This window comes from Ornithodoros turicata, chromosome 3 (assembly GCF_037126465.1).
Source record: "Ornithodoros turicata isolate Travis chromosome 3, ASM3712646v1, whole genome shotgun sequence".
NCBI lineage: Eukaryota > Metazoa > Arthropoda > Arachnida > Ixodida > Argasidae > Ornithodoros > Ornithodoros turicata.
The window spans coordinates 89,239,122-89,265,635 of record NC_088203.1 but is presented as its reverse complement, the minus strand read 5'-3'; the positions used below and the strand labels follow the sequence as shown (position 1 = coordinate 89,265,635).

The 26,514-nt window shown below is 44.1% G+C and overlaps 1 protein-coding gene and 1 long non-coding RNA gene across 3 annotated transcripts in view; both read left to right on the top strand.

Annotated features, from left to right (window-relative positions):
• The first annotated feature begins 546 nt into the window (after window positions 1-546).
• On the top strand, window positions 547-17,642 carry LOC135387451 (uncharacterized). 2 transcript variants are annotated; one of them, XR_010421122.1, is made up of 4 exons: window positions 547-645; window positions 15,497-15,690; window positions 15,794-15,977; window positions 16,151-17,642. It is a non-coding gene; the product is annotated as an uncharacterized LOC135387451 (long non-coding RNA). The 2 variants fall into 2 exon arrangements; XR_010421121.1 differs by having other exon boundaries at window positions 15,794-17,642.
• A 5,889-nt stretch (window positions 17,643-23,531) lies between these two features.
• Window positions 23,532-26,514, top strand: part of LOC135388782 (glycine receptor subunit alpha-2-like) — a 90,928-nt gene continuing 87,945 nt past the window's right edge. Inside the window, exon 1 of the mRNA XM_064618576.1 lies at window positions 23,532-23,740. The gene's annotated coding sequence lies outside the window, so the exon portion shown is untranslated. The remainder of the gene's footprint in view (window positions 23,741-26,514) is intronic.

The following is a 26,514-nucleotide window of genomic DNA, read 5'->3' as shown; positions in this document are numbered from 1 at the left end:
CAGATTCTGTGGTGTATTCACGCTGCTTGCTTAAAAATGATTTGTCTGAATTAATTATTGTTTTGACTTTAATTCAGGTATTCACTCGACTGACATTAGTAGAAATTATCTCTGAGATGGGAATGCCTAACATTTCACAGTTGCATTTCACATTTGATATTTCTGTGCCGTTCATCTCTATAGAACTTTCTGTCGCAAGATATTAGAAAAAATTGATGTAATTAAATTTGTTTCTCGTTTTTGATTGTGTATTGTTGCTATTATTGAATAATTTGGACTTTCTCTACATGTTCAATAAAAAGAAATATCGCCTCTGTACAAACTTAGTCTACTTGTCATCCACTTTGATGAGAGACTTCCATTTCAAGGAAAGGATGTGAAAAGATAGTGGTCCCCGCGAATAATGCCTACATCAATTTGCCATGTACACTAAACTATATCGCCTTTGTACTGTCTTATCCGACATTGAGAGCGCCCTGTTTGCTGAAAGAAGGAATAGTGCCCCCACAACCCTTTGAGTCATAAAGCATGCGCAGTTGCTTCGCTTTGGTCGTATAGATAGAGAGCTAATGTCTCCGGGCTTTGAAGAAAAACCGAGATCCTCTCACATCGTACCGTGCCCGTGTCTTGGATGCCTCAGTCAAAGTAAGGTTTGTAGTGTTCGTTTGAATGAAAATTCTATTGTGTTCTATTAGATTATGTCACGAAGATGATTTTATGATGGTTCAATGATAGAATATTTTCCTCCGTTGTTGTTTACGTGGCGCAACTTAGAGTGTTCCTCTGTTCTTCAATGTTAAGTTCGTGCTAGTCACAGTATTAAATTTGTGATATTTCTCATTTTGATAGATTGTTTCGCTATTGTATTCTTGCATGCATCTGTTGTTTACGTGTTGGATGGTGCGCAGGTTTAGCTCTCTATTAATGCTAGCTGTTGATTCTGTTGTTTCTCATTATTTCCCTACGTTTATGCTATTCACTTAATAAGAACTTGATTAATTAAAAGTTGTGTCATGCTTGAATATGAAACTTCGATTCCCTATTGCGCTTGAAATGTTCATAACTGTCTCAAAACAGGCGTACGCCTCCTGTCTTCAAGAAATCAGGGCAGAGATCATTAGAGCTGGTTGTTGGCGAGGAGAGTGCTATGAGGTTCATTTTTAACATATCTATTTTCTGGGTTGGATTCATAAAACAAACTAAGATTTGTAGTGTCTGTTAAAATGAAAACTGTATAGTGTTCTATTATTGTGTTTGAAAGCAAGGACATACCTTGACTGCATAGAAGCAGACCGAATGGCTCTCTTGAAGTCTAGCACTATGGCAGCGCGACTAAAATTTTTCCGGTCTCGGTTTGTTGCAAGGCCAAGGTCCTTACGCTACCTACGTTCCAGGCGATTTATCGATCCGGAGACAACTACAGCTGCTGAGTATATTGCTCTGTCAAGAACAGACCGCCAAGCATTCCAGCAGTTCTTTTCTCGACTGTTTTGCTCTGAAGCAGCTGCTGAGGTCCCTGCTCATGTACTGCAGTCCCTGCCCAAACTCTCAAACGAGGAACGCTCCTTGTTGATATCTTCTGTGACTAAAGGAGAAATTGACAACGCAGTGAAGAAGCTGAAAAGCGGATCTTCACCAGGACCAGATGGGTTACCGAATGCCTTCTAAAAATGTTTTGGCCTGCACTCCGCAATTACTTCGACAAATATCTTCAGTGGCTACTAACCACCTCCACATGGAACCCCGAATTCATGGCCAGTTACGTTGTCATGATTCCTAAAGACAACAGTAATCCCAGTGACCCGTCAACATGGCACCCAATTTCTCTACTGAATAGTGACTACAAGATCGTCATGGCCGTCCTGACAGCGAGACTAAACAGTGTGATGCAGAGCATTGGACATCCAGCCCGAGCGTGCAGCGTGCAAGGTCGAAGTATGTACACAGCACTCTCCGGCATTCGGGTCATGACACAATACACAGAATTTCGTCGTACATGTGGAGCACTTTTGACTCTGGATCAGTCGAAGGCGTTTGATAGGGTAGCGCATTCTTACCTGTTTTACCTCCTTGACGCGTATGGACTTCCGGCAGAGTTTTCCCATTAGATCAAAACTGCATACAACCAGCAAACAAGTACTCTACTGTTCGGCAATGCCATTGGATATAGGGCGCGGTGTTAGACAAGGTTGCCCGCTGTCACCCCTGCTATTTGTTATCAGCTTGGACCCGTTTCTTGGCAGTCTTATCTCATGCAACAGAGTGAATGGGTTGCCCCTCCCTGGTTCTGGTACTTGGAGGGTGACAGCTTATGCTCATGACATCACATGTTTCTTACACGACACAGACTCGCTCATGCACATCTTGGACTTGTTTGATCAGTACGCTTTGTATTCTGGTGCTAGCTTGAACAAAGACAAGAGCAAGCTGCTCTCGTTAGGTAGTTTTAGCCTGAATCAACTGGATTCTGCCGCGTGCCCTATACTTCGCATCGTAGGCGTTCTCTTTACAGCTAAGAGATTATCACGGTCAAACTGGACAAAGCAACCCTGTGAATACAGAAAGTGATAGCCAAGGCGAACACGTTCGCACTCGCCTACAGAGACAAGGCGTACCTGATACGAGGAGTCTTCACGGCGGCGCGATTGTGGCACCTCTCACACGCGAGCGTTCCCCCGTGCTCTGTTGTTCGTTCACTACGTTCAGCCCTCATCAAATTCTTCTGTGGTAAAGCACATTACGTCGCACGCCAATATCTCCATTTTCTAATTTTGCGAGGTGGATGGAATGTAGCCGAAATAGATAGAGTGGCTAAAACCCTAGCGCTGCGACAGGTGTTGCGTATAGCAGATGCACCTGATCATCCGGCCGGAAGACCAATGGCATACTGGATGGGACCCCTCGGCAGAGCTGTCTTACCTCGGTCTTCCTTGAACATGTCTTCTAATGCGGAAATTCCGGCTGCTCATTACGCTGTTATCCTAGGTCACTACTCCACAATACAACGCCTAGAAGGCGTTGATGCGAAAGAAACGCCTCCAACAAAAATATCAGAGGCCCTTGTTATGGCCCGCATTCAAGATGAACCCCGTCTTGGATACCGCTGGGGCGCCGTCGAGCCGCTATGGCTACCAAGTTCTGTTCAAGATCTGCGATGGTGCACTGCAGGGGATGCACTACCAACGCGGGATCGGCTCAGACGTTGGGGAGTTTCTCGAACATCCACCTGCGTGCGATGCCGGAACGAAGAGTCCGCAGTGCATGTTTTCCGTGAATGCCCTGTGGCCTGCAGAGTATGGTCAATACTATCTCGAAAATATCGCTTGCAGCTCCCTGCTGCTCCAGACAAGATCGTATGGTACAACAGAAGGCAAGCTTCGGGTTCTATTCACAGCAATTGGAGAACAAGCTCTTTGGAAGGCCCGATGCAGGGACACCATACAGTCCAGGCAGTGGTGCTCCGTGATGATGTTGGTCGACTGTGTTGGAAGTGAGGTGACACAGTTTCTCGAAAGACAGTTGGTGATGATGGGTGAGACAGCATTTTCGTCTGCGTGGACTTGTAGCAACATAGTCGAGGTTGCTAACTCCCGGGTGAAACTGGTAACAACTTTCTAGCAAGAATGGCATAACTTCAGTGCTTGCGAACGTGCACCGTAAAAAGGAAACGAATACAAGGAGAAATGTCGTTTTCAAGGCATAGGCATGCCATCCTCGTGTAAATAGGCGGCGATTGATTTTCATCTGTGACGCCTAAATAATCACTGTGAACAAAACCTTTTCAGAAAAAAAAAAATCGTTTCTCGGCCTCTTGGCTAAGATCAAAGTGATTAATGCTCTGGTCTCCCTTCAAATCCGCGTAAGCGGTGGAGGGAGGCAAACGGGAGCCGGTCCTTCATATTTCGTCGAAGGGCCCCTTGATAACGCGGTCCGCCCCTGGGTGGACCGTGTCTTTGAAGGCGCGGCCTATCAAACGGTCGTCGGGGCAGTAGCGCTTGCGGTACAGTTACCGGGAAGATTTTTCCCCGAAAAGAGAATTCTATTACCTTTCGGAGTGGGTTGCTCGAACTTTTTTCTGTGTCTGTTATATTTCTCTCTGCTTTCTTTTTAAGCCACTGCGCTTATTGTCCGCTATGGAATGCACTAGCAACGAACAACCAGCGGCAGTTAACCACGATGTATGGGATCAGTATGCAACTGTTTTCTGTGCAATGATATGGGTTCAATGTGTCAGCTCTCACTAGTTGAGGGCTATTTTATAAATGTGTACACTGGAAAATGGATATAAAAGAATGGTTCATTCTAGAAATGCTCTCGTACTGTTCTAACGTTGTCCTGGCGTAGCATCTCTGGATGTTCTGAGGATACCGTGGGGACGCCATATAGTGCCATAATGACATGTTGGGGATGATTTGAGGATCAGACTCACCCTTATGGGGATGTCACCCCCGTGCATGACGCTCTTAGGACGTCTCTGGGTGACAGTGCGTTGTTGGGGTTAGAGACGGGAATGAGAATCTTAGAAATAATGACGACGTGCACCATCAACGCAGACCCGTGTCAGCATCGTAGCAAAAATATAAATCTGGAAAACTAGAGAAATAAGCACAAATTTGACTGGACACATAAATTAAGTGAGATAAGTTAAAGGTAGAGGTAGAGGTAATCGCGTAAAGTTTTACGCTGACTCGAAAAAGACAAAGATTGCCACACAAAAGAGACAACAACTTTATTTTGGCTTTTGGCTTATTTGGCAAAAGAGACCAAGCTAAAATCACCTAGCAAATGTATAGGTGATATCGATGAAGAAGATTTCGTGGATAATTCGCAAACCACATTCTGCAATAAAAAGACAAACGATCAAAGTGATGCGCATCAATCAGAACAGCATAGAGAAGCACAAAGGATTTCAAGTTCGCTAACGGATAAGTTTATCACAGACTTGGAGGTATCTTTTGTACCGTACTCTAAATGCTGTCTCTTAAATACTTTTGCTGGTAGCTTAGTATCTTACTGAGTACGCTTCGTGTAACGTATGTGTACACTTAAAATACTTTCTTTCAGTATTTAGTACTCAGTACGCAAATTACTCTCTCCTTTTTGTCGAGTATTCAGATGGGCATTTTTTCTTCTTCTTCTTTTTTCTTTTTTTTTTCCTCACCTGACAATAGTCAACTTTTCCAGGCCGTTTCACGGGAAGTCCACGCTGTTATCACTTGGCTTGAAACACCACGTGTGTTCTGACCTTAAACTAGGCTCCCAGGAAACGCTTTACAAAGGAAGATAGGACGGTTGCCGGATGAGTACTTTGAAATGCAGCTATACTAATGCGTGCAAATGTGTAATTTGCAGGCATATTTTGACACTTTTGTGACTGTTTATCTTTTGAGTATCTTATAAGTATCTTAAATACTTTGCATAGTATTTACTACTCCAGTCTAAATACTTTCATATGTAACTGTCTTTACTGTATTTTAAATACATTTTGCGCTCAGCATTTAGTAACGTATTTTAAATACTTTCTTGCATGTCTTCTACATGTCTGAGTTTGTCATCTTGAGCTTTAAGGAGGTTTTAGTGGCATGAAGGATCCCACCACCGATACGTTGTTCTCCGTCCCAAGGAATAACATCGTACGAAACGTATAGTTCTCCCCAAAAGTTCCTTCATTACAGTTACTTCGGGTGACGGCCATGTCCCGGTGAGAGCAATAACAGCAACATCACGATTTTGGACGTAGGCAAACAGACAATCACGTTTACTCAGTCCAGCGTATCCTACGGACATTATGTGTACAATGGGGAAAGCCTCAACCACATGCTCCACCCGTCAGGAAATCTCATTTGTAGTGTTTAGATCAGTGGACTTACGTGGTTATCTGTGTGCGCTTATATAGAAGGCAGTGTGGGAAGCTTTGTGTTTAAGTGTACTAATCCATTTTGCCTGTCCTACGCACAGTGGAAAGAAAGAGAGCAGTCTCATTTCACCGATAAGTGAAGGCTATAGATTAGGGGGCCGCTAGGGTAGGAGGATTCCGGGACCTCGAAATCGCTTGATAGTTTCGTGTCCCGAAATCCCCAGATTTCGCGACGCCAAATCCCGGGATTTCGGGATAATGAATTTCCGCTTGCGTAACAACGAATGGTTGGTGGGACGCGTCAAATGAAAAGAACTGCGTCTTACTGGCCTTTGCTCTCAGGCGCCGCATACGCGAAAGATATCCGTGGCATCCGTTACGACACATTACAAACACGTTAGCTGGTGACCTCCAGACAGCGCGTATATAGCCAAGAACAGCCATGAAGTAGCATTATAGAGTCCCCACTAAATCACAAGGATCGTTCCAACTAGTCAGACTACAGAAAGTATTGCAGAGTATTGCAGATGTCCCTCTCTCTTGTTCCTTGATCTTCATCATGATACGTTCATTTGAAACTGAAAAGAGAAAACGGAGACAGCCTTTGCAGAGAACTAGACTCAGCTACTCCAGACCAGATCACAACAGTTACTATGGAGGGACAAAAAAAATCCGAGTAGCTGCGCAACCTTTGGTACTCGCAGCGACAGCTACTTGCAGCGGCGAAACGAGAAAGGAGAGCCCGAAGGACCGAAAAGGAGAGGGCACGACAAGCGCAGGCAGAACAGCATGGAAAAGCCCAAATGAGTGTAGAAGACAAGGCTCGACATACAGCAGCGGAAAGAGAAGAAAGACCTCAAAAGACGAGTCAGAAACGAGGACGAGAAGAATGCGATACCAGATGCTCAACTCCGTATACCCGGTGTCTCAGTTAAATCCCCGGGCTAAATTGGTGCACGCGAACGGGTGCACCAATCGAATAACTTTCTTTTTTACAAGGATCTGTCCGATACCACCTACAAGTCGCGCACCGTGTGAATGTGTGGGAGGCGCTCGATATTTAAATAAAAATTCAAAAGAGTTTTGTGAAAAACATGACTTCTAAAGCAGGGCGCCGTCGGCATTAAAATGGGGTGAAAAACATGACTTATAAATCAGGGCGCCGTCGGTATTAAAATGGGGTACTACACTTTTTGGGACCTTCGGTGGACATTTTTTAAAGAAAAATCTGCCACCGAAGCGGGTCGTTTGTTCCAGTAACTAATTGGTTTCGGTTTACAAATTTTGTAGCCGGACTGGTCGCGGTGAAGCGCAAAAGGACGCTCTTCCACTGCCTTATCCACGAATGAATTGCGTTTTCTTTAGCTTACTTTGCTATGGGGAGTGCTGAAGAGAAAATGGAAAGCATGTGAAATCAGGGCACTGTATGATTAACTGTGTTTCGCCTGTGAGATCATCGCAGAGAAATGACGCATATCAGTCAGATAAGCCGGGTGGGGACCGGCGTAGCCTGTCTTACGCTGTCACTGTTTCTTCAGCACTCCTCGTTGCGACGTAATACCCTAGTCAGACAGCATTTCAAATGTCAATTGCGAGAAATGGCCTTCGGCCTCTCAAATGACCTTTGTTCGGGGGCGCCTGCCAGACAGGCGGGAAAGGAGTGCTCCTCAACTGACTGCTCTCACAGGCTCCCTTTTTCGGTTTCGTTTTCCCTGTCTGCTGTGGAAATTTGAAGTTGGTCTGTGCGCCACAAATCAAGATGCAGAAGCCATATGCACTTCTCTAAATAGGATCTAAATACGTTTACACAGTTGCACTCCATTATCCGCATTTTATAGGTTTTTCTACTTCAGCTGCGAAGGTAGCGAGGGTACAATGGCATAACACTGTTGTCGAGATTGCTCCTTTCTGCTCCTCAAATGTCGATTGGGGGCCTCCTTTCGCGTTGATGGTCATTTCTTAGAAAGGCCCTTTGAGCTGCCGTCTGACACGGCCGTAAGAGGTCATTTTTTGCAAATGAAAATTCCCCGAAGTCCTTCGAGCATGCCGTCTGACAGGGGTATTAGCTCAAGAACACGTAATTCATTGATGGATAAGGGAGTGGAAGAACGTCCTTTTGCGCTTCACCGCTACCAGGTGCGACAAAAATATGTAAATCGAAACCAATCAATTACTGCAACAAATGACCGGCCTCGGTGGCAGATTTTTCTCTAAAAGGTGTCCATTCAAGGTCCCAAAAGGGGTAGTACCCGTTTTAATGCCGACGGCGCCCCGCTTTAAAAGTTATGCTTTTCACGAAACTCATTTGAATTTTTATTTAAATAATGAACGCCTCCCACACATTCACACGGTGCGCAGCCTGTAGGTGCTATCGTGCAGATACTTGTAAAAAAGAAAGTTCTTCGATTGGGGCACCCGTTCGCGAATTATTTAGCCCGAGGATTTAACCGAGACACCCTGTACACAGCTGTCGCTGTAAAAGATGGGAGAGCAGTGCAAAACGCATCAATCCGTGTATTAATACGAGCGATATTCCCCAGGATATTCCAGCGGAAGATGCGAAAAACGGCATAGTGTTCTGCTGCCGCGTAGGCACCAGGGTTCAGCGCCGTGTCTTTTCGTGCACCGCTTCTTCTTCTTCTTCTTCTTGGGGGTGCTATCCGCGGGGAATGTCCCGCGGCGCAGTCACAAAATATCCCGTAACAGACGCCACAAAAGCACGCGGACGCTTCCGCCTGCTACATGCGCAGTACTACAGTCCATACGCTCCGCAAGTGCGCGAGGTCAATGCGCATGACGTCACGGTGTCGTTTCAAGGACGCTCCTGATTGGCCGGAGGAACCATGTGCGCGCTTCAAGAATGTAAACAAAGGAACTCTCGACGCACCAGCTGGCGTGGCTCAGTGGTTAGCGTACTGGCCATGTCACGTCGAGACTGGGAGGTACCCGGGTTCGAATTCCGGTGCCGGCTGTGCTGTCTGGGGTTTTTCCTGGGTTTTCCTCAGACGCTTTCAGACATATGTGGGCACAGTTTCCTTAGAAGTCGGCCCAGGACGCACATTCCTCAGGGCGTCAGCCGTGACGTTGCCCGCACCTGTGAGGCCGACAACGGCGAGCCCTTTCTCCATCACCACCAACACTCGACGCACAGGGTGCCCCCGGGAGGGTGAAAACAGCTCTGATTTCTGTATTAAAGTCCCACTTTTCGTTGGGGATGATCTTGGTTTATTGACGAAAGACAAACGGAAGTCTAACTCAATATGTTTGCTGAAGTTTGAACTATTCAACTCTCGTATATGTTTGCTCGTGCGAGCATCCTGCTAAACGTTTTCCTCATTGTGTTCAAATTACGGTATCGCGGAATAGACAACTATCTGGGGCAAACTCCGAGTATTCTCCTAGAAATGGTAAACTTAGTGACGTGGAAGCTCCAATGGTCTAAACTACCGTGAACTATGGACCGACAGGACGACGACAACCATGCCTCAGCACTCGTACGAACTTGCATCTTCCACTGTGTGGCAACTGCAGCCTGACACTGTGGCAGTGACACCCGAAGGGACAATGCTCGTTGCTGGTAAAGTGTAAGACTGCAATGGTTATTAGACGTTAGATCTTCTGTGGGGCGACTCAAAACAGCACATGAAACTGTCACCTGCCGCGGTGCTCTTCCTACGCAGTGCTCACGAAGGCAGAGACTTGGTAGTGCACCGTATTTGAACTGTTTCTGTAGCCACCGTAAAACACAGCACAACGCACAAGCACACAAAAACTATCCCAGCCGTAGAATGCTGTTTGGACTCGCCAGCTGCAGCAACAGTTAATCGCGTTCTCCAACCGTCAGCGAAGCTGTGTGCGCTTTGGAAATAATGAAGTGACACTACATCCAACTGCGACGAAGTGCAGTCTTAAATACAACATGTATTTAACACCGTACCGCTTAGCAAAACGGAAAACACACGAAACGTTCGTGGTGGGTTCCCTACTGTTTACCTTTCTCTGTTTCGCACGTGGAGGCGACAGGGGAGCGCGGGGAACGGGACATCATTTTCCACCCTCGCCCTCTTCTTCTGCGCAGAAACGTATTTGCGGAGCGTATACATTTTGACACACTGCAAATTCTGGTGGTGGTGGACGTTGTACGATGTTCAAAGGGGAAAAGGAGTGAGGTTTCCACTCCTTTGTGAAGAAAGGAAGGGGGGGTAAAAGAGAAAGGATATAGACTGAACGGAAAGGGCTAGGTAAGGAGACTAGGTGAAAGAGGGAAATGAAAGGAAACGGTAGGACATTAAAAGAAATTAGTAAGATGCTGATCGAATCGTCAGCCCGATCATGGAACGAATAGCTCTCGTCTGAACCACTTATGTCTATTTTCGTGTATTTCACGGTACAACAAAGGCATTATTAACGGAGCGTACACATGTAGTTAAAGTCGCTTTATTCCGTGCGAGAAACTGAGTATCGCTTCTATTAAAAGGACTGCCAAGTGAAGTACAACCAGCCATGTTTTCACCTATCACCATGCCCATAATTCGCGAGAGACAATTCCATACGAGAGAGAATTCCATACGAGAAAATGAAGGTCGCTTTGATCTTTCCTCCTTTGATCCGAAGGTCCCGTTGATGACTTTGATATGCACTTCCAGCCGATTCACATGGATGCATCATCAACGTTATACCCCTGCCACACGTGCACTCTTCAATTATCATTGAAACCAATCGTCATTGAACACGCGCGTAGCGCCATCTAGGGTGTAACCTGTCAACCTTTCAGGGGGCATTGGGCCCAATGCTTTTTACGAAGTTGACACGTTACACGCTTCGTGGTGCCACGCGCCTGTTCAATGGCCATTTAATTCAATAATCATTGAAAATTGCCCGTGTGGCAGGGGTACCGCAGTGTTCTGGTGGGATGCACAAACCGCAATGCATATTCGAGGACTTTTATAACGAAATCCCGGGCCACAATACTCGAAAAGGAACGTGGTTTCAGGGGTGATGTTAGGAAACATCCCTGAGCTTGGGGCGAAGACAAGGGGACAAACTAAAAAGTTGTTAACGAGAGGATAGAGAGGTAGCAAGCGAGCTGGTGGTATAGATCCATAACTTAAAAACCCGAGACTAGGGGACAAAAAGTTGTTGCGTGCGTTCTCAACAGGTGGCGCCACGAATGGTGTAAACTTTTTCGAAGCGAAACAATACTTGTTACTTAGTCAAAAACTGAATTATGACGGGAGTAAGCACATTATAATGGTGGTATATTCTTTATCCCGCATATTTCCCGCATTTTGTGTATCAAAATTGTGTACCAAATTCTGTTGAATATCCTTCCATTTTCCTATAGAGTTGATTGGTTTAAATTTAGCTTTTTTCCAAGATGTCTTGACGATTGGAATGCTCTTGAAGGTTCTGCTCGCGAGCTACCTTCTAACCAGTTCTTTCTGGCACTCCTGCAATAGTCTCCATTGAGACTGAAGTATATGTAAATAAATAAATAAATAAAACATCTTTTGCAAGTTTTGTACCTTCTCGACAACAAGGCAAAGTAGACAGAATGTCTCTGACGAAAGCATATGTTTCCTTCAAAAATTCAAATCTTACTGGAAGTGTAATTTTTGTCCCTAGTGTAAACACAGGGATAACAAGCAAATATAATTCGAAGAGGACAATATCAAAGCGCAATAATATTCAATCAACCATGAAACGTTTCTTGGCGATGCGCGCAGACAAATAAACTGTCCTCGCCGATTTTAGGCGCATCACGTTTTGCACGCATTGGTGCACTTCAAATGGCGCACTGGAAGGAAAAATTCCCTCAAAAATAACTTTTGGAAACGGATGACACAATGAGATAACAAACTACAAAATGTTATAGCACTGAGCGAGCCAAATGTCGCATGACGGCGCTGGTCAAAGGCACGGTGCAATTAGGAAAGCGTGTCGAAGCCATTCACCACGAGTTTTTGCACGTATCCCGAGTATTTGACGGTATCATGCCCAGCTGTTCACAACGAAACGGGTAAGAGGAAATACAGTGGTGACTACACTACACATGGAAACATTTAATGTTAAAATAACGCTCGCAAGCTCAGCCAAGCGAATGCATGCACAGCTGTATCGATGTTCAATACTTATTATTGTAGTATTATTTTGGTACTACTATTTCGATGCTTTCAAATGTATCACTTAGATGATAATAATAATTGGGTGTTTACGTTCTTACTTGAGGGTTCTTTACCGTGCGATGAAAGCTCCCCATACGGCACCCCGTATTTAACGTCCCTCGCGGAAGACGGCGTGTCTAAGCAACTTGTACGCTGCCACGAAGTTCCTCGCGTCCTCGGCCGGGTTCGAACCCGCGATCACGAGTTCAGAAGGCGAACGCGCTAGTGACTAAGCCACCGAGGCCGGTCCACTTAGATGAGTAGCAACGATAATTACCAGTTGAAGTCGGTAAGCATCGGTAAGGATGAAGGTGAAATCCACACATGTACGTCAGATGACAAAGCCATTACGCGTCTAACTTGACTGAATTGAATCAGTAAAAAAAAGGTTGAAGTTGGAGGATATGATTACAGTGCCGTATACTACACGTCAATCCATCCTACCACCAGTACTATTCAAGCACCACAAAACAGCGTTTTGTTTTAAACCTTGTAGATCATTTCTTCTGCTGATAGCTAGCCTCACAAGAGGTTTATTTTCTTTTAACAGTTGTTGCTGCTGCTGCTGTTGCTGCTGTTGTTGTCGTTGTTGGTGGTGGTGGTGGCGACAACGGCTTGCTATTGGTTGCCTCACTCGTGTGGTCAACGTCACGACTGCAGCGAGGATGAGATGAGATAATATGATATGATAACAGTGGTTGGAATGAAAGCCGAAATTTAAGGTTTCGGTGATTGATTTGGATCACAGATACATTGATCGATCTCTGGATTGGCGAGAAGCCCGAATCTTAGTCTCATAGTTTTTGTGCGAGTGCAGACCGAGGCTGCAAGTTCTTGAGTGTCTTTCCGCGAAAGAGCCTCTGGGAGGTAGGACAGATTTTTTCAGAGTTAAATTTAATAAGTAAGTACATTGGACGTCCCAATCAACACACACCGAGACATAAAAAGAGACGTAGGTATCTGCGCGAATGAAATTAACTGAACGTTGTTAGGAATTGTGCATCGTATACGCCAGTATTTTCCTCATTGTGCCATAGTTGCCTCACGACGTAACGCTAGTAATTAGCATGATCTGAATTGCACATGATGAATTAACTGATTGCGGTAGTTAGCAAATTTTTAAAATAACTGTTAACGGTGTCAGTTGGAGCATTCTAAGACGCCTTGAGAAACACCCGACCGGGCCATTTCGAACAAGGTGCGCTTTGTGTTCCTTGTTCTCTCCCGGCCTAAAAACAAAGCCAGCAAAATAAAACAAATAGAAGATATCACGTGATGTATTGCGGGCACGTTGTCATGTGGTATTTTGCGCGCTCTCCAAGAAAAGCCACACAGAGCGTACTTTGTTTCAAAGACCTCCGTCGGGAGTTTCTCAAGGTACTCTACGGCTTTCGAGTACGAATTGAGACCTCGACCCATAAACCAATATTTCAAAAGCTCGATAATAATTGTTATATAATTGACTAATTAAGCTAACGATTACAATAAGCGACTGTAACGACCAAACGACCAGTGTTGTATACGTGGCGCCGTAACAGCTTTACTGTATCCTCTACTTTTTCAGTATTGAAATAAGGATCATGCTACAGTTTAAATTGGTCACAGAAAAAAATGAAAGAGCTAAGAACTAATAGAGCTCGTCGTTGTCGGCAGCAGACCATTGCTTGACTAAGCATTGACCAATGCCTTATTCACATTGAGTACGTGGTCGTCGCAATGCATAATACGAGCTAATACAATGTAGTAGCGGTTTCAGCGTACGCTACTACATTGTGCACGCTACAAATAAAATTATATACTTTTACGCAAGTGGAGTATTAACACGAGACAGCTGTAGGTAAAGTGATGAAACTCCACATTCATCAACTGAAAATGAAGTTGTTAGTTGTGTAGGTAAAGTACCGTATACTTCTATAGCGCTACATTTTACGGCAACGTAGCGGGCGCCATATACTTTCAAAATACAAATTATTATTGTTACTGCTTTCAGAAGCTCTATCGGCATCTCGTTACTTTTTGCTTAACTATGGTACATCGGTATCACGCTACATTAATTTGTTAGCGGGTATACCACTGCAACAACATTCAATGTGTATCATTCAGGAAGAGCGCTTCATCACTTTTTTAAAGGAACTGTAAAGTGAATTTTAGCCCAGGGTAACCTGATGATTTTATGAAACCATAGGAGGAGTACATCTCAGTTACGAAATATTTCTTTTGGAATCCCTTTTTTCTTTGAGTAATCGAATTTCAAAGATTGCATTCGAGACGCAAGGCTGAGTACTCCCTATGCAACAACACTGGGTTGGCTCGTATCGGCTATGGCTAGTCTCGCCTTCCTCATCCGCGTTCCGGTCTGTGGCGAAGCCGTAATCAGACTTGTACGTATCTTGAGTACGTACTCAAAATACAGTATTTTAAATACTTTTTCCAGTATTTTGGTACTCTACTCAATACTTTTTTGCGACAAGTATTTTTAATGTATTTAAAATACTTTTTTCGGTATTGGCTACTCAGTACTCAAAATACTTTCCTTCCTGATCGTCAAGCCATATCCAGCACGCTTCCCGGCGTGCCGAGACTTTCAGCTCCCTGGAATTTAACCCCCTTTTTCTTCGTTTCCTTATTCTCGGGAATTCGCGAATCTGTCATTTATCCTCTTGTACAATAGGATGGTCCCAAGCCTGGCCTTGCTTCTCAATAGCCAGCTTCGTCAGAAAACCGTTCCTATTCATATTGTCAGCTGAATCACCAGGGGATTAGGTACAAGATAATCCCGGCATTTATTTCCTTGGTCATCAAAGCAATAAACACGTGCCAGAGGTTGAAAGACCCGAATCGACATACAGGAGGGATTACGAAGTTTTGGGTCAGAACATATCAACAAAGTTTACTTGGGTTCACCAAAGTTCACCAAACATTAGTTGACACCAAGACGTTGCAAATGAAAGATATGCATGGCTGATGAAGTTTATTCCTTTCATTTGTAAGGCCACGTTCAGAGTACGCGTTTCACTTACTGCTAATACTAAAGTACTTTAAATAGTATCTTAAATACTTCTTAGAGTATTTAGTACTCTACTCAAATTACTTTCAGTTTTGAGTATTTTGTACTCTATTTTAAATACTTTTCCCGTAGAGTATTTAGTATCTTATTTTAAATACTTTTGCGCAGTATTTTGTACAAGTCTGGCCGTAATGGCCGAAATGTTTTGGGTACACGCCGTGTGATGTCGAATTTACCAAACCTAAATGCCCTCGAGCTTCGGATAGTCGAGCAGTCACGCCGGCAAAACTTTTGTTCTTACGAGGGCACGCCGGAGACACAGCATGACACAATGCCATCCGCAGAATCGTCGACGGTGGATGAATTGCCGTCATCGCCGTCATCTGACCGCTTGGGAAACAGTCTTCATGTGTAGTGACAATGTTGAGAGCCTCAGAGCGGAAATGTGGTATTTCTCCTTCACTTCAGGTGTCCTTGCGGCAAATACGTGCCGATGCCGACGGCAGAGGAATGCCTTTGTTGTCGCGAAATGAGACCTTACTGAAGCAGTGCAGCGGTTGCATTTCAAGAAACCAGTACTTTGAAATACTGTGGCTGGACACTCGGGTGCTTCAGGTGTCCGACTGCTACTACGCCCTTATCAGGAACAGCGAAGTGAACAAGTGAGTTCATTCACCTATGCCTTCAGTTTGTTATCAGTAAAGTTACATATCATAATTTTACGCTGCCCATGGTACATGCAGGAAGCTTGCACTTTTCTTTCAGGAGCTTGTGGGCAGCACTGAATGACTGCCATCTTGACAGAGGTACACTGGATGGTTTGGTCGTGAACACCGCAAGATCACAACAGTATCCCTTTCATGCACAATAGAGGTCTGCCATATACCCCTCTCGAGTGACCAGGCAGCCACTATACACAGTAAAATACATTCTACAAGCATCAAAGCTTGTAAATATTGCTTTATTGATCCATGTGTTTATGAATGAACATATGAGTGACAGCGATAAACAAAAAGGAAGGGAGGAGAACATCTCCGTGTTGTGTCCATATCACTTTGCAAGTGCTTCACCTCCCACCAACCAGTAACGCAATGTAGGCATGCTATTTTTTTTTCTTTTCAGTGCACAGGTGTCTGCTACAAACACGTTCCAGTCCGTAAGCTCTAAGAGAACATAGGCTATCAGTTGCCTATCAAACATCACATGGTTTCATGACTTCTTCACCAGTATAAGAAAGGCCTCAGGTGGGGACATGCCAATGTCTTCAACAGAGGCTCCTCTATCATTGACTCCGCAAGCACGTGAAGAAAAATTTTAGACATTTTCTGTGCACATCCGTCTTCGTAACCCTTTCTGAATTTCTCATTAGAAACTTCCCATGTTTTCCCTCATACCAGTCCAATTGCAGTCCTTGGTGCTGGCTCAGGGCTTTTGCATACCGCTACTATTTCACTGTAGCTCACACCTTTGCAAGTTGTCGGTGTTTCACGCAGGAGATAATCTACATCCTCTGCCAAGAAAATATAATATGGTCATGGCTAGTACTCTTTATATCGAAACATGATCCCTCATGAGTGTCATGGTTGATAACGTGCCGGGTCAAACCCTTATGGGGGATTTCAGACAGTTTCAATTCAACACATCTTTGTGTTCTTGCACTGTTTTAGATAACAATTGCAAAGTTACAGCAACACGCTAGAGAGGACAGTACTATCCCGACGATAACGCTCTGCCAGGCTGAATTGCCAGGCTACAGCTACTCGCATCTGCAATCGGTGTGACGTCGGTGAATTCCGTGACGACGTGCTGCAACAGTACATTTAAGCTCGTTGGAGCGACCGGGCCTCGCAGTCTTGGGGGGGGGGGGGGATTTCAGACAGTTTCGACTCATCTTTGTGTCCTTGCACTGTTTTAGGTTAGTCTGACGTTCCTCATTGTATCTAGCAATTTAAGGTTTTTGCCTCTACCACTCCCCACAAGACTGCTTGGGTGAAACATTCCAGAGTGTCTAAATATGTCTACGACAGAGAATGAACTGTGCTTCTCTTGTATGCAAAGTGTTACGGTGGATATGAATGGTATCCGTTGCTCTAGGTACCACAGTCTGTATATCGCGACGGGAAATGTTCAGATATGACCAAAACCTCCGTGACAGATACAGAACGAAGTGAATGGGTCTGCGGTACATGTAACACATGCGATAAGGGGGATCCAAGTCATTATCGGTAGAACCGTCCCTGTCCACCATATTGCTTGAGGTTCGTCAGAATGGTGCAAAAATGAACCTTCCACTCGAGAAAATTCATGCTCTAGAAAAGAAAGTAGACGACTTAACATCAAAACACGAAGCCATAACATCACGTGTTGTAAACAATGAAGTTCAGATAATGCACCTAAATGAACAGTTAGAAAAAAGCAACAGCGTCATTAAAAAGTAAGGAAGATGAAATTAAAACGATAAGGTCTAGTTTGGGCGACCTTGCAATACAGTCGCCGATGCAACGTAGAAATTAGAGGTCTTCCATGTGTACCTGGAGAAGATATCCTGAAAGAGATAAACAACATTGCATCGCAAATCGGCGTTATCCCAAGCAGCAAAATGTACTGAAAGTCGGGTGCAATAGGGGTGGACGGGTAGGTGGAAGGCCTTGAACAGACTCGTGAAACTAAGGAACATCGATAAGACACATACCGTCCACCCCTATTGCACTCGACTTTCAGTACATTGTGCTGCTGGGGTACACACTTGACCCTATCAGATGTTGAAGCAGCCCACCGCCTCCCAGCAAAGCCTGATAGCACGAAACCACCAATATTGATCAAATTCAAGGAACGCCATGTCAGAGACACGTGGATAAAAAATTCCAAGAAACTTAGAAACAGCCCAAGCAGCACAATGTACTGAAAGTCGAGTGCAATAGGGGTGGACGGTATGTGTCTTATCAATGTTCTTTAGTTTCATCAGTCTGTTCAAGGCCTTCCACCTACCCGTCCACCCCTATTGCACTCGACTTTCAGTACATTTTGCTGCTTGGGAGTGTTGGTGCAAGCGAAGAGCCAGTGTTCATATGTGAGAACTTAACAGCGACCAATAAACTGCTGCTCGGAGCGACAAGAACCTTTGCAAAAGAGAAAGTTTACTTTTGTATAGGTGAGAAATGGTCGAATCTTTGTAAGAAAACATGAAGGTGCGAAAGCAATTCGCATAACCCATGTAGATGACCTCGCATTGCTGTAGACTTAGTCACTCTCTTTAGTTTGCATGGTTTTGTTATTCTGTATAGGCTGTGCCTATAGTTTGTTGTATCTGTTATGAACTCTGTAACATTGACTGACTTGGCGGAAGCGATTAATCCTGACCTGTCAGTTGTACACTTAAACGTGCGTAGTATGATAAAACACCTTGATGAAGTTACTGTGTTAGTTTCACAAATCTTGAAACAAAAGGCACTCTTTGTTGCGTTAACCGAAACGTGATTAGAGAGCACCAAGGAAGCATTTTGTAAGCTTGATGGTTATGCTCACGAATTTGCTAATAGGAAAAATGATGCTCACAGAGGCGTAGCATTATATATTAAGAATCACGTTCCATAAGTCTGTCGACATGACATTTCATTTAATACACCCCTTTGCGAAAGCCTGTTTATTGATGTTCAGACTGACACCGATCATGCGTTCTATCAATGTGGGGAACAAGCGTTATCCTTCATTTCCCGCCCTTTGCTAGTTGGGGTAGTGTACAGGTCGCCCTCATTTTCTGAGGAATTAGAGAGAATATTGCACTTTTGTCAATCACACAAGTACAATCTGGTCCTTCTGGGAGACTGTAACATTGATCTTTTGAGTAACAACCCTTACTCGATAGCCTATAAGGAAATTTATTGTTCTTACGGTTTTCAGCAAGTTATAAATTCGCCGACAAGATTTAGCTCAACATCTTCCACATTGATAGACCATATTCTTGTGTTGGAGGAAAATTTAATATAACGTGGTAATGCATACAAGTGTGCATACATATTCTTACCAACCTCTGGGAGGACCATTTGCTTTATGGTGTTGCTGCATGTGACATCAGTGATCACAAACTCGTGTATGTGTCTCGTGCAGCTCGAAGCGGAAGGGAAATACATACCCTTTCTTCGATTACACCATTGCTGAAGCACAATTGTCTACACAGGTGTGGGAGTTCCCAGACAACTTGAACGCTGAAGACAAGTTTAGATGTCTCCACAATGTTTTGGAAACTATTATCACAAAGTCGACGTTCTATGTTACGCGTACTAAGCGAAATAGGGCAAGGAAACCGTGGATCACGAGTGGCCTCCTGAGGTCAATCAAACATAAATACAATCTCTATAAAAACATCGGTCTAACCCAGGAAACCATACACTATACTGGAGGTATAAAAAAATACAACAATGTTCTTTCCAAGATACTGAGGGAGGCTAAGGTGCGTTACTATTCGCGGTCCTTGAGTGAATGCGAGGGGAACAAAAAAAAAGTATGGAATCTGATAAAAGGTGCACTTAACCAGTCAAACGACAGTGTATAGAAATGTCTGCTGTGCAAAATTATGACGGCAACATTATAACAAATGCGTCCTATATGTGTTACCTCTTTAACCAATAATTTTGTAGCATCACAGACCAAGTCGAGTATATAGAAATGATTTAGTTATGCTACCAGAAAGGTGCTCACGAACATTTTTCTTGGAACCAAAGTGTGCAGAGGAAGTAGAAACTATCATGTTAAACATGAAAGTAAAAAAAAATCCACTGGGTACGACAACATTTCACCCAGGTTCCTGAAACATTTTCGACATTATCTTTCAAGGCCATTGTCTTGTATTATAAATGACATTTTCTTAGAAGGAGTGTTTCCGGCGGAACTAAAGGTCGCTAAAATCATACCAGTACACAAATAGGGGGATAGGCTCCAGATTTCCAGTTATAGGCCCATAGCTGTGATGAGTTCACTCAGTAAGGTGATCGAAACGCTTCTCCATCGTAGACTGTTAAAGTACCTTGACAAACGTAGCTTCTTGTCGGAATGTCAGTTCGGGTTTCGCCCAGGTAAATCTCCAGATTTGGCGCTACTCAACACTGTTGAGAAAGTTAGAACAGCCATAGATAGAAAAATAATAATAATGGGCATATTTATAGATCTAACGAAGGCGTTTGACCTCATAGATCATGAGGTATTACTGCTGAAACTAGAACTGTACGGAATAAGAGGTACGCCACTTCAACTCTTTAATAGCTACTTAACTGGCAGAACCCAGTACGTATCAATAGGCGATGATAAATCTACTAGCCTACAAAGCATAGTTGGGGTACCTCAGGGTTCAATCCTGGGCCCTCTGCTTTTTTTAGTTTTTATCAATGATATGCCAGAGTTCTTGTCAGCAGAGTGTACCCTTTACGCGGACGACACCAGCGTGTTTGTGGATGCCGTAACCCTAAAAACACTTCACCACGAAGCTAACCAAGCTCTTAACAGACTGTCAACCTGGCTGTCTTTAAATATAAGTTAGTTCCGAATTTTTCAACACCTAGCTACGTAGTGTTTCGACCAGTGCAGAGATCACTTGATCTTGAGAATACAAGTGTGTATTTTAGTTGTCACAGGCTCTCTCGGGCAGAGTCGGTAAAGTTTTTGGGTGTCACACTTAATGAGCACCTTAATTGGCAAGAACATGTTAGTTACATTAGAGGGAAAATGTGTTGCGGCCTACAGGCACTGTCGAAGGTCAGAACCTTTTTCCCCGCACGCGTACTGGTCAATATCTACAGTGCTTTGATCCACTCACACTTAAACTATGCTCTCGTTGTATGTAGACTAACCTAGAGCAGTGTACTTCAGCCTTTGCTAATAGTTCAGAAGCGTGCACTGAGAATCATACTGGCCAAGGGTCCCAGGGACTCGATCACACACGCCTTCTCCCTATTTTCGATTATGGAGGTCTTTACACTTATAAAATATAAATTAATTTTACTAGTACACAGATTGGTGTACTCCACTTGTGTACTTAGTTCTGTTTCTCTTACATATTACAACACAACTTATTCGTCGCACAGAACATACATGCAACTTAGAATGCCCTTCCCAAGAACTAATTTTGGTATATATATATATATATACGACCACATTTAACTGGGCATTGATACACCGCTATCTTTGTCACTGTTTTACTGTATGATATTGTTGTCGCTTGTGATGCACGTCATTTAGTATTACTAGGGCTACTCATTTTACTTTAGGTGTTAGCGTTGTGGTTGAGATAACTATTGCTGATGTTGTTAATTTGTTGTACATGTGTTACATACCTGTGGTTTCACTTTATTGCACTTGTGCTGATAGGCTGACCCACAACACACGTAACGTTTCCATATTGTTTGCCCACACGGGACTACATAACAGGCTGCGGCCGCGTAGTCCCACATTTCATCAGTATACGAGCAATGTGTCAGTAAAAAAAAAACAAAAAAAAAACACATTATCTCGAAGCTAGTATACACTGTTTCCCGAATGAGAGCTGGTTTGTATACGTAAGCTCATACTTCTACACATGCTAAGCATAATCTCTGTATTTCCCTCAGAATTGGAACAACACAAGTAAAACTGGTTACAGGTATGCTGCGCCCACGGGTTTAGCTCAGCACATGCACGGGACTTGGCCGCAGCTTCAAGCTTTTTCTTAACCCTCTGTTACAAGATCTTCTTGTGCGCTACATGGCCCATAAACATTTCCAAGCATGGCAATTGCATATTGCAATTGGTTATTATAAGTAACTACAAGCTATATAGTTCTTCTTTTAATTTATCTTTTTCTTCTAACAGAAAATCCAAGTACGCGAAGCTTCTGTGCCTTCTTTTGTATTATTTTTTTCGTGCCCTCAATCCTCTCTAACAAGAGTTTGTCTTTCCTCCTCACCACCTTCTTTGTCTCCTTGTACCGTTACATGGGGGGGGGGAGAGAAAGGCAATATACAGGTGATAATAACAATGCTTCAACGCGCCTAATTAGTTTGAACATGCAGGTCACAATAATAACGCTATATAGAAACGTCAACTAGTGCGTTTGTGAAGACATCAACATCCTCTATCATGATTACCGACTGGGGCGCTCCATGGATCAATGGTATCCAGGAAAAATGAGTATTCAAACGCGTCCAAATTCGCGTGGTGTAATGTGCTTATTGTGATTAGTGCTATGACTAAAAAACTACCATCATGTGATGCACTTTGCAGGATAATTTGTTCAATTTTTAGTTGCCCATAATAAATGAGGAAGACAAACTTTAATTTTGTAGTTTTCTGTCGCTTTTCAAGGGTTCCCAGCTGCAGTTGGTCCAACATCGATACAGAAGCAATCCTTCTGTACTGTGACATTGTAAACCTTGCAGCTAATCTTTGAATTTGTTCTATTTTGTGTCTTAGTTTTGTAGTATAAGGATCCCAAAGGATGCTGCCACATTCTAGTATTGGTTGTACAAGAGTAGAGTGTTTAGACATGCTAAATTAGACTCTATTAGATTTATTAGACTCTATTAGTATTTAGACTCTAAATTAGACGCTGCTAATTTAGACTTTTGTTAACTTTCTCCTTATCATCAAAAGTCTTCTTTTTGCTTTGTTACAGATTTCATTAACGTGTGTATCCTATTTGAGATGAGAGATAATCATGACGTCCGAGTATTTAAACCTGATAACCCTCTTCAGCGTTTGTCCTTGAATGCAATATTTGTGAACCAATAGAGTCATCTTATAGGTCATATGCAAGAGAACATATTTTTTGCAATCAATCGTCATACCCCAGTCTGAACACCACTTTGTGATATCATCTAAATCTTTATTTTAATGTATGAGTGTAGTTCAAATCGAGCATGATTGCCAAACATGTTAGCCTGAATGTGATGAAAATGAAATAAAAAGGCGAAACAACGTTTGTCGGTTTTCTCGCTCCCCCCCCCCCCCCCTTCTGTGTTCCACGTCCTAAATTTTATTGAAAACAGCGGTAGCGAAAAAAAAAGAAGAAAAGAGCACGTCGCTACCCGAATTTGTAGCGGAAATTTTCCGCTACCAGTTTGAAATGTACACATACCGGGCACAACGCGGAAAAACGACAGACCACGGGACAGAACACAAACTTCCGGCATTGTGGAGAACAACCCTCTGTACGACTGTTCGACTTACCCACGCATTGAAAACGCGCTACCAGACCTCGCCTGTTGCTTATTCTGATACCGTCTTCCTCCGCATCCGTTTCTCGTCTCGTAGAAGCAGCGTGGATTCATTGTTTGATCTCCCGCTTCACGCATCTCAATGAGGCATTCCTCCAGACCAACCCACATACGTGACATACTGCGTTGCTGAGGTCAGCAGAAAGCAAACACGTTTCTTGCTAGCCGTGGTGAAAGTGTGGTGGGCGACCCTGGCGGGGCGAAGGGAAAAACCAAAGCGCGTCGCCTGCCTTGAACCGAAATCGGGCCGGAAAGCCGTAAGGGGCGCTTCGGGCGTCGGTCGCCGTTGGCAGTCGTCGTCTGCTAGCCGGACCTAGTCTGGCAATCCAACAGCTTCGCGCCCCTACCTAGCATGTGCGCTTCGCTCGTGATACACCTGTGATCTCTCAAAGGATTTCTCCTTGCTATCGACGTGCTTCAGAACGTGACAGCTCACGGGAAAATACATAATCTTATTCCGTCCTTTCACGTGAGTTTGACTGGCTTCTTCTTCTTTTTCTGTGATAGCGATTTGCGCGGAAATGTAGCAAGATAAGAGCACGCGGGAATTTTCACGCCTTTTCTATTTCGTTCTGGAAAGTTGACTGCCTGTACTATGATGTGAAAATACACTAAAAACGGGGTTTGAATACGGGTTATTTGCTGTTCTGTCTTTCTCATCTGAAAGCGAGTATGCGTATGAATGCATATAACAATACATGTGATTCAACAGTGAGTGGTAGTAAAACAACCATTTTAATCAAAGCAAGCTAGGTGTCGTTTCGGAAGCAGGTTGTCAACGCAGTCTATGGCTGGTTGCAATTCCTGTGAATGGAGTTTATCTCTAGTGGAGCGGTCGCACATGGTTCGTTTAAGCGCTTGCACGCGCAATACTAGAAGGTTTCTTTGACACGACACTAGGTGTTTCAACGTTATATATATGTGCTTCAGAAATAAGTTACAGTACTGTAACAAAGACAATGAGACAATTAATGAGACTAATTTCCTGTGTCAGTAGCTATCATAAATTGTGGCCTCCCACCCCCCAAGGCATGATTACCAACAAATTATTAATATCGCTGTTACTATAAAAACCTCAAGTGTACAGGCGTCGCCACCCTTAACCGTAGTGCGGGAGCGCGTTGCCTGCTTGCATGCCAGCGCCGCCTTGTGTCGATGATGGGGCGTGCTGGGGTGGAGACTCTGGGGCCCTGGTACAGGTTGGGACAAAAGTTTACGGAACACGCGAGCGGCGTACTTTTCCTTCGGTGCGACACCCTAGCGGCCGCAGGATTCGGGTGAGTTCACTGTTTCGGAGGGGTGAAAGGCTGCGCTGTTAGCGACAGACAGCGGTAGCTTCCACTTCCCTGGCACATCCAAACGACACCGGAACTACCACTGTGTGTCGCTAACAGCGCACCCTTCCATCCCTCCGAAACAGTGAGCTCACCCGTTTCCGACGGCCACTAGGGTGTCGCCCCGAAGAAAAAGTACGCTGCTCGCGTGTTCCGTAAACTTTTGTCCCAACCTGTACACAAGCGCCCCCTCTCGACAAGGTCACGGCAAGCACGCACGGATCATCTACTCGGTTAGCTATCTGCAGACACTTCAGCGATAAGAAAATCAGTATACGAGCAAAAATATCAGTGTTTCTTTGGCGTATTTGCATCCACACAAGTACGTTATCAAATCTATCCTCAGCAGCATGAAACAACAACAACAAAAAAAAAAAAATCTGTGATAACACATATCATAGTGAACAGAACGCTCAGAGCAAACATGGGTGACCCTACAGTGTTTGCATATGCCTCAAACTTATTTCAGAATATTGTGCCCCTCAAGCTCCCCCTTCCACAAACCGGCATTTAGATAAAGCGTGGTAGATAACGCACACGCGCGGTTATTGTGCCTGTTTTGCGAGGGCGTAAGGTGATATTATACAGCAGGTGATCCATTCGTACCATGCCGATTAGCCTGAGCTCAACCGATCGAGAGGAGGCGCTCGTGTACCATGGTCTTCGAGCCTCCACCCCAGCATCGACGCAAGGCGGCGCTGGCATGCAAGCAGGCCAGCAGGCCACGCGCTCCCGCGCTACGGTTAAGGGAGGCGACGCCTGTACGAACCATCTGTCCGAATACGTTCCTTGAGGAGGAACACTTCTCTTCCTTTCTTTTTTATTTTTTCGTGCGCAACGTGCTATTGTGACGTTTGCGCTAGCTCCAAGGCCATGAAAAGTCTGCGAGGTGCTGGGGTTGAATTCCACCATTACCTGTGCTGTCTATGTTTTTTGTCTCTTGACGATGCTTTTCCTGACACATATCAGCACGGGTCCCTTTGAAGTCGACCCAGAATGTATATTAACCCCCTTTTTTTCTGTAATTGTCCACGTCTCCACATCCCTCATAGCCGCCGCTCCATCGCGGCGCTGATATACAGAGATGAAAACATCCGTATAGCATTTTTTGTTTTCGCGCAAACAATATCATGCAACAAGGATACCTATAAAATGCATCAGAATTTGAAGAAAGGCGTTGCGCGCCACGCGAACGGAACCAGTTCAGTGTTGTTATCAGTCGTATAACATGGCCGTCAGTATTTCTTTTTGCTACTTCATTAACTACATAAGACTAAATATGTGACTTACTTTTTTTACATGTGTTAATAGGGGAGTTTTAAAGCGCCCTGATAAACATCCCACCAAATTCTTTTGAACAAAGTACGCCTTGTGTGTATTTTTGCAGACTAAAAAGACATTCAAAGAAATACAACGTGACAACCGGCTAGCATCGCCCCGCGTGCGCCTGGCGTCACATGACATTCCTCATGTGTCGCGGGCTTTCTTTTTCTATTCGTTAAAAAAAAAAAAAGGCACACGGAGTGGACCCTGTTGGAAACACCTCTGGTAGGTGTTTCTCATGACGCTTTAGAAGTTTCCGATCGGCACCTTAGCTTTCAAACCAATATTTTAAAAATCGGTGCAATCTAATTAAATTAATTCGTAGACGAAGAAAACAATGAAGAATGTCGAAGTCATAAAGGTATTTACAGGGCCTGCCCTCTCGGTCCTTTATTTGCTTATATGTACGTTTTTGATGTTTTCAATAAACTATTGAACTATTGAACTATGCTTGAGAGTGGAAGACGTAGGAAGCATCCAAAATTTAGAGATTTATTGTGAGTTTTCAGGCCTGAAAGCTCGTACTAAATCTCTAAATTTCGGATGCTTCTACATCTTCCATTCTCAAGCATAAATTAATTCGGTT